The sequence below is a fragment of the Oncorhynchus gorbuscha genome, unplaced genomic scaffold (assembly GCF_021184085.1).
Source record: "Oncorhynchus gorbuscha isolate QuinsamMale2020 ecotype Even-year unplaced genomic scaffold, OgorEven_v1.0 Un_scaffold_986, whole genome shotgun sequence".
Taxonomy (NCBI): Eukaryota; Metazoa; Chordata; class Actinopteri; order Salmoniformes; family Salmonidae; genus Oncorhynchus; species Oncorhynchus gorbuscha.
Window position 1 is genome coordinate 68377 of NW_025745908.1, and position 9124 is coordinate 77500.

Here is a 9124-nt window from a genome sequence, read left to right on the forward strand (position 1 = left end):
TCTAATCCTACAGCCTGGGTTACCTACCACCTCTCAGGGTTTATCTAATCCTATAGCCTGGGTTACCTACCACCTCTGTGTTTATCTAATCCTATAGCCTGGGTTACCTACCACCTCTCAGGGTTTATCTAATCCTACAGCCTGGGTTACCTACCACCTATAGCCTGGGTTACCTACCACCTCTCAGGGTTTATCTAATCCTACAGCCTGGGTTACCTACCACCTCTCAGGGTTTATCTAATCCTATAGCCTGGGTTACCTACCACCTCTGTGTTTATCTAATCCTACAGCCTGGGTTACCTACCAACTCTCAGGGTTTATCTAATCCTACAGCCTGGGTTACCTACCAACTCTCAGGGTTTATCTAATCCTACAGCCTGGGTTACCTACCAACTCTCAGGGTTTATCTAATCCTACAGCCTGGGTTACCTACCACCTCTCAGGGTTTATCTAATCCTACAGCCTGGGTTACCTACCACCTATAGCCTGGGTTACCTACCACCTCTCAGGGTTTATCTAATCCTACAGCCTGGGTTACCTACCACCTCTCAGGGTTTATCTAATCCTATAGCCTGGGTTACCTACCACCTCTGTGTTTATCTAATCCTACAGCCTGGGTTACCTACCAACTCTCAGGGTTTATCTAATCCTACAGCCTGGGTTACCTACCACCTCTCAGGGTTTATCTAATCCTACAGCCTGGGTTACCTACCACCTATAGCCTGGGTTACCTACCACCTCTCAGGGTTTATCTAATCCTACAGCCTGGGTTACCTACCACCTCTCAGGGTTTATCCAATCCTATAGCCTGGGTTACCTACCACCTCTGTGTTTATCTAATCCTACAGCCTGGGTTACCTACCAACTCTCAGGGTTTATCTAATCCTATAGCCTGGGTTACCTACCACCTCTCAGGGTTTATCTAATCCTATAGCCTGGGTTACCTACCACCTCTCAGTGTTTATCTAATCCTACAGCCTGGGTTACCTACCACCTCTCAGTGTTTATCTAATCCTACAGCCTGGGTTACCTACCACCTCTCAGTGTTTATCTAATCCTACAGCCTGGGTTACCTACCACCTATAGCCTGGGTTACCTACCACCTCTCAGGGTTTATCTAATCCTATAGCCTGGGTTACCTACCACCTCTCAGGGTTTATCTAATCCTGTAGCCTGGGTTACCTACCTCCTCTCAGGGTTTATCTAATCCTATAGCCTGGGTTACCTACCACCTCTCAGGGTTTATCTAATCCTATAGCCTGGGTTACCTACCACCTCTCAGGGTTTATCTAATCCTATAGCCTGGGTTACCTACCACCTCTCAGGGTTTATCTAATCCTATAGCCTGGGTTACCTACCACCTCTCAGTGTTTATCTAATCCTATAGCCTGGGTTACCTACCACCTATAGCCTGGGTTACCTACCACCTCAGTGTTTATCTAATCCTATAGCCTGGGTTACCTACCACCTCAGTGTTTATCTAATCCTATAGCCTGGGTTACCTACCACCTATAGCCTGGGTTACCTACCACCTCTCAGTGTTTATCTAATCCTACAGCCTGGGTTACCTACCACCTCTCAGGGTTTATCTAATCCTATAGCCTGGGTTACCTACCACCTATAGCCTGGGTTACCTATCCCCTCTCAGTGTTTATCTAATCCTATAGCCTGGGTTACCTACCACCTCTCAGGGTTTATCTAATCCTGTAGCCTGGGTTACCTACCACCTCTCAGTGTTTATCTAATCCTACAGCCTGGGTTACCTACCACCTCTCAGGGTTTATCTAATCCTATAGCCTGGGTTACCTACCACCTATAGCCTGGGTTACCTATCCCCTCTCAGTGTTTATCTAATCCTATAGCCTGGGTTACCTACCACCTCTCAGTGTTTATCTAATCCTATAGCCTAGGTTACCTACCACCTCTCAGTGTTTATCTAATCCTATAGCCTGGGTTACCTATCCCCTCTCAGTGTTTATCTAATCCTATAGCCTGGGTTACCTACCACCTCTCAGTGTTTATCTAATCCTATAGCCTGGGTTACCTATCCCCTCTCAGTGTTTATCTAATCCTATAGCCTGGGTTACCTACCACCTCTCAGTGTTTATCTAATCCTATAGCCTGGGTTACCTATCCCCTCTCAGTGTTTATCTAATCCTATAGCCTGGGTTACCTACCACCTACAGCCTGGGTTACCTACCACCTCTCAGGGTTTATCTAATCCTATAGCCTGGGTTACCTACCACCTCTCAGGGTTTATCTAATCCTATAGCCTGGGTTACCTACCACCTATAGCCTGGGTTACCTATCACCTATAGCCTGGGTTACCTACCACCTCTCAGGGTTTATCTAATCCTATAGCCTGGGTTACCTACCACCTATAGCCTGGGTTACCTATCACCTATAGCCTGGGTTACCTACCACCTCTCAGGGTTTATCTAATCCTACAGCCTGGGTTACCTACCACCTCTCAGTGTTTATCTAATCCTACAGCTTTGATATTATGAGACTAGAATGCCGTTATTTTCCTCCAAACAGCATAAAGGAGAACCTTGCTGTGTAAATGTCCATCTGCCTGTATGAGATACAGAACAGTTTACCTTCCATTGACTTCAACACACAGAATGCACTCATTCAAATTCACAATAACGAGTCAATGCAGAACACTGTCAAACCGGCAACGCCTCAGCAGCATGACGTTTAGGGACGCAGTCCTGATGGGCCCCTATTCCCTACGTTGTGCACCCTATTCCCTACGTTGTGCCCCCTATTCCCTACGTTGTGCCCCCTATTCCCTACATAGTGCACCCTATTCCCTATGTAGTGCACCCTATTCCCTACGTTGTGCCCCTTATTCCCTACGTTGTGCCCCCTATTCCCTACGTAGTGCACCCTATTCCCTACATAGTGCACCCTATTCCCTACGTACTGCACCCTATTTCCTACGTTGTGCCCCCTATTCCCTACATAGTGCACCCTATTCCCTACGTTGTGCCCCCTATTCTCTACATAGTGCACCCTATTCCCTACATAGTGTACCCTATTCCCTACGTTGTGCCTCCTATTCCCTACATAGTGCACCCTATTCCCTATGTAGTCCACCCTATTCCCTACATAGTGCACCCTATTCCCTGCATAGTGAACCCTATTTTCTACATAATGAACCCTATTCCCTACATAGTGCACACTATTCCCTACATAGTGAACCCTATTCTCTACGTAGTGCCCTATGGGCGCCTGGTTAAATGTAGTGCACTACAATAGGATAGGGTGTCGTAGAGGACGTATTGTAACAGAGATGGCGAAGAGACACTACAATAGGATAGGGTGTCGTAGAGGACGTATTGTAACAGAGATGGTGAAGGGGCAGGCGGGACACTTATACTAAACCATCTAATTAAAGGCTGCTGCTTCTTCAGAGCAGGTAGAGATTTCTCACCAGAGGACGTGGCTCTCTTCTTCTCACAATCAAATTGCTTAGAGAGAATGAAGACCATACAAAGACACACACACACACACACACACACACACACACACACACACACACACACACACACACACACACACACACACACACACACACACACACACACACACACACACACACACACACACACACACACACACACACACACACACACACACACACACACACACACACACACACACAGTGAAACTTCATGTGGAAACGCTATACAATCTGCATGCACCCAGGGTCTCTCAAAGCCTCATGCCAATGTCATTTTACCTGGAGAAGGAACGAGAGATAGAGGGAGTGAAAGAGAGAGAGAGGTGGGAGAGAAAGAGAGAGAGAGATGGAGGGAGAGAAAGAGAGAGATGGAGGAAGAGAAAGAGAGAGAGATGGAGGAAGAGAAAGAGAGAGAGATGGAGGGAGAGAAAGAGAGAGAGATGGAGGGAGAGAAAGAGAGAGAGATGGAGGAAGAGAAAGAGAGAGATGGAGGGAGAGAAAGAGAGAGAGATGGAGGAAGAGAAAGAGAGAGAGATGGAGGGAGAGAAAGAGAGAGAGAGAGAGATGGAGGAAGAGAAAGAGAGAGAGAGAGAGAGAGAAAGAGAGAGATGGAGGGAGAGAAAGAGAGAGAGATGGAGGGAGAGAAAGAGAGAGAGAGAGATGGAGGGAGAGAAAGAGAGGGAGAGAGATGGAGGGAGAGAGAGAGAGATGAATGTCATTCCTGTCAGGTGCTGTAGGTGTCCTGGAGGGCAGGTAGTTTGCCCCCGATGATGCGTTGTGCAGACCGTACCACCCTCTGGAGAGCCCTGCGGTTGCCGTCAGTGCATTTTTCGTACCAGGCGGTGATACAGCACGACAGGATGCTCTCAATGGTGCATCTATAGAAGTTTGTGAGGGTTTTAGGTGCCAAGCCAAATCTCTTCAGCCTGCTGAGGTTGAAGAGGTGCTGTTGACCCTTCTTCACAACACTGTGCATACACAGCATCTCTTCCTACCTGCAGAATGAACTCTTCTCTTCATCAGAGCTGCTTTCTTCCTGCAGGTTCTAGATAAGAGGCATTAAATATACATTCCAATTATTGTTTTGTCAGTTTGAAAACCCTGGGAAATAAAAGGATCAACCTTAGTCAACGTGGCAGAGGGGAACAACACACACACACACACACACACACACACACACACACACACACACACACACACACACACACACACACACACACACACACACACACACACACACACACACACACACACACACACACACACACACACACACACACACACACACACACACGCGAACAAACACACGTGCACACACACCTTTTCTCCAAGTATCCTTTGTCAACAGTTAATTAACGTTTGAGAGATTAAATTAGGAAACAAACCGTAGAGTTTACCAAGGCGTTGAACGGGTTCACCACAAACTGACAAAGAGAAAAGCTCTGGAGAAAACAACACACAGAGACATCCTCTGTGTCCCAAATAGCTCCCTATTCCCTACATCGTGCACTACGCTTGACCAGAGTCCTATGGGGTTAATAGGGGTCCATTTGGCACGCGGACAGACAAGACGTTTAATCTTGACTTTTTCGACTGATGGCTTACTAATTCATTTTTTTTTTTTTTTTTTTTTCAATTATACGTCGGGAAAACAACGTCTTTTTTTTTGCTAATTAGTTGTCTCTTTAAGACTCGACAGAGACGGCGTCCCATTGAAATTCAACAGGGCCTGCGTGCTACAGAGACCACAGACAGACCGTGGAAAAGCCTCTCTCTTTATTGAGACTAGACAAAGGGACAGCAGTCCCACCAGGTCGTCCGTAGTTTATTATTCTAACTAACCACCAAGGAAACATGGGTAATTACCATATCTGAGGAGCAAGAAACCGTGTAGTTGATGTACCGACTGACTGAATAGTCAAGTACTGAGACGGACACTTAGTGTACAAAACGTTAAGAACACCACAAAGTGGAGTCGAAGTTCACCGGCTCAGACACGAGACGTATGTGGCAGGGTCTACAGGAAATCACGGACTGCAAAATGAAAACCAGCCAAGTCACGGACACCGATGTCTTGCTTCCAGACAAACTAAATACCTTCTTTGTCCGCTTCGAAGATAACACAGTGCCACCGACGCGGCCCGCTAACAAGGACAGCAGGCCCCCCCTCTCGCCTTCCCCGTGGCCGACGTAAGACATTTGAACGTGTTAGTCCTCGCAAGGCTGTTGGCCCAGACTGCATTCATAGCAACGTCCTCAGAGCATGCGCAGACCAGCTGGCCGGAGTGTTTAAGGACATATTCAATCGCTCTCTATCGCAGTCTGCTGTCCCCATATACTTCAAGATGGCCGCCATTGTTCCTGTACCCAAGAATGCAAAGTTAACTGAACTAAATGGCCACCGTCCCGTAGCACTGATATGGTCCAAACACACAGACAGAGTGGTTAAGAAGGCACAACAGTGCCTCTTCTACTCAGGAGGCTGGAGAAATGTGACTTGTCACCTAAAACCCTCACAAACTTTTACAGATGCACAATTGAGAGCATCCTGTCGGGCTGTATCACCGCTTGGTACGGAAACTGCACCACCCTCAACCGCAAGGCTCTCCAGAGGGTGGTGCGGTCTGCTCAAACCAACACTGGATGCAAACTACCTGCCCTCCAGGACACCTACAGCACCACGATGTCACAGGAAGGCCAAAAAGATCATCAAGGACATCAACCACCTGAGCCACTGCCTGTTCACTACCATCCAGAAGGCGAGGTCAGTACAGGTGCATCAAAGCAGGGACCGAGAGACTGAAAAACAGCTTCTGTCTCAAGGCCATCAGACTGCTAAACAGCTTCTATCTCAAGGCCATCAGACTGTTAAACAGCTTCTGTCTCAAGGCCATCAGACTGTTAAACAGCTTCTATCTCAAGGCCATCAGACTGGTAAACAGCTTCTATCTCAAGGCCATCAGACTGGTCAACAGCTTCTATCTCAAGGCCATCAGACTGTTAAACAGCCGTCACTAACACAGAGAGACTGCTGCCCTATAAACACAGACTTGATATCACTGGCCACTTTAATAAATGGATCACTATTTTAATAATGTTTACATATCTTACATTACTCATCTCATATGTATATACTGTATTCTATACTATATCTTAGTCTATATATTACTCATCTCATATGAATATACTGTATCTTATACCATCTACTGCATCTTGCCTATGCCACTCGTCCATATATTTATATGTACATATACTCATTCCATCCCTTTAGATTGGTCTGTATTAGGTAGTTGTTGGGGAATTGTTAGATATATTACTGCACTGTCGGAACTAGAAGCACAAGCATTTCGCTACACTCCAATAACATCTGATAACCATGTGACCAATAACATCTGATAACCATGTGATCAATAACATCTGCTAACCATGTGACCAATAACATCTGATAACCATGTGACCAATAACATCAGCTAACCATGTGACCAATAACATCTGCTAACCATGTGACCAATAACATCTGCTAACCATGTGACCAATAACATCTGCTAACCATGTGTATGTGACCAATGAAATCTGATAACCATGTGACCAATAACATCTGCTAACTATGTGTATTTGACCAATGAAATCTGATAACCGTGAATCTACAAGGTGTTGAAAGCGTTCCACAGGGATGTTGGCCCATGTTGACTCTACAAGGTGTTGAAAGCGTTCCACAGGGATGTTGGCCCATGTTGACTCTACAAGATGTTGAAAGCGTTCCACAGGGATGCTGGCGCATGTTGACTTTCAATGCTTCCCACAGTTGTGTCAAGTAGTCTGGATGTCATTTGAGTGCTGGACCATTCATGATACACACAGGAAACTGCTGAGAGTGAAAAACTCAGCAGCTTTAAAGTTCTTGACACAAACCGTGTGCCTGGCACCTACCACCGTAAGCCTCCCGAGGCTTAAAAATCCTTCTTTAATCTGTCTCCTCCCCTTCATCTACTCTGATTGAAGTGGATTTAAAAAGTGACATCAATAAGGGATCATAGCTGTCACCTGGATTCATCTGGTCCGTCTATGTCATGGAAAGAGCAGGTGTCCTTAATGTTTTTTACACTCATAGAGATTTTACTGGCCCAGTCCCTGGTACTGAGATATATACTGGCCCAGTCACTGGTACAGAGATATATACTGGCCCAGTCCCTGGTACTGAGATATATACTGGCCCAGTCCCTGGTACTGAGATATATACTGGCTCAGTCCCTGGTACTGATCTATATCATGGCCCAGTCCTACTGAGATACAGTATATCATGGCCCAGTCCTACTGAGATACAGTATATCATGGCCCAGTCCTACTGAGATACAGTATATCATGGCCCAGTCCTACTGAGATACAGTATATCATGGCCCAGTCCTACTGAGATACAGTATATCATGGCCCAGTCCTACTGAGATACAGTATATCATGGCCCAGTCCTACTGAGATACAGTATATCATGGCCCAGTCCTACTGAGATACAGTATATCATGGCCCAGTCCCTAGTAGCTGCATAGTATCTACAATAAGCCATTCTTTATCCCAAATGCCACTTCAATTATTTACTATTGACCAGTACCCATAAGGTAACAGGGCACTGTGTAGGGAATAGGGTGCGATCTGGGATCAAGTCCTCTACTTCCCCCGGGGCTGTTTCCCTCCCCCTGGGGCTGTTTCCCTCCCCCTGGGGCTGTTTCCCTCCCCCTGGGGCTGTTTCCCTCCCCCCTGGGGCTGTTGTCCTCCCCCTGGGGCTGTTTCCCTTCCCCTGGGGCAGTTTCCCTTCCCCCTGGGGCTGTTCCCCTCCCCCTGGGGCTGTTCCCCTCCCCCTGGGGCTGTTTCCCTCCCCCCTGGGGCTGTTTCCCTTCCCTGGAGCTGTTCTCTCCCCTGTTTCCCCCTGGGGCTGTTCCCCTTCCCCCTGGGGCTGTTTCCCTCCCCCTGGGGCTGTTTCCCTCCCCTGGGGCTGTTTCCCTCCCCCTGGGGCTGTTTCCCCTCCCCCATGGGGCTGTTTCCCTCCCCCTGGGGCTGTTTCCCTTCCCCTGGGGCTGTTTCCTCCCCTGGGGCTGTTCCCTCCCCCTGGGGCTGTTCCTTCCCCTGGGGCTGTTCCCCTCCCCTGGGGCTGTTCCCTCCCCTGGGGCTGTTTCCCCCCCCTGGGGCTGTTCCCTCCCCCTGGGGCTGTTTCCCTCCCCCTGGGGCTGTTTCCCTTCCCTGGGGCTGTTCCCCTCCCCTGGGGCTGTTTCCTCCCCTGGGGCTGTCCCCCCCCCTGGGGCTGTTTCCCTCCCCTGGGGCTGTTCCCCTTCCCCTGGGGCTGTTTCCCTCCCCCTGGGGCTGTTTCCCCTCCCCTGGGGCTGTTTCCCTCCCCATGGGGCTGTTTCCCTCCCCTGGGGCTGTTTCCCTTCCCCTGGGGCTGTTTCCCTCCCCTGGGGCTGTTCCCTCCCCCTGGGGCTGTTCCTTCCCCCTGGGGCTGTTCCCCTCCCCCTGGGGCTGTTCCCTCCCCCTGGGGCTGTTTCCCTCCCCCTGGGGCTGTTCCCTCCCCCTGGGGCTGTTTCCCTCCCCCCTGGGGCTGTTTCCCTCCCCCCTGGGGCTGTTTCCCTCCCCCATGGGGCTGTTTCCCTCCCCCTGGGGCTGTTT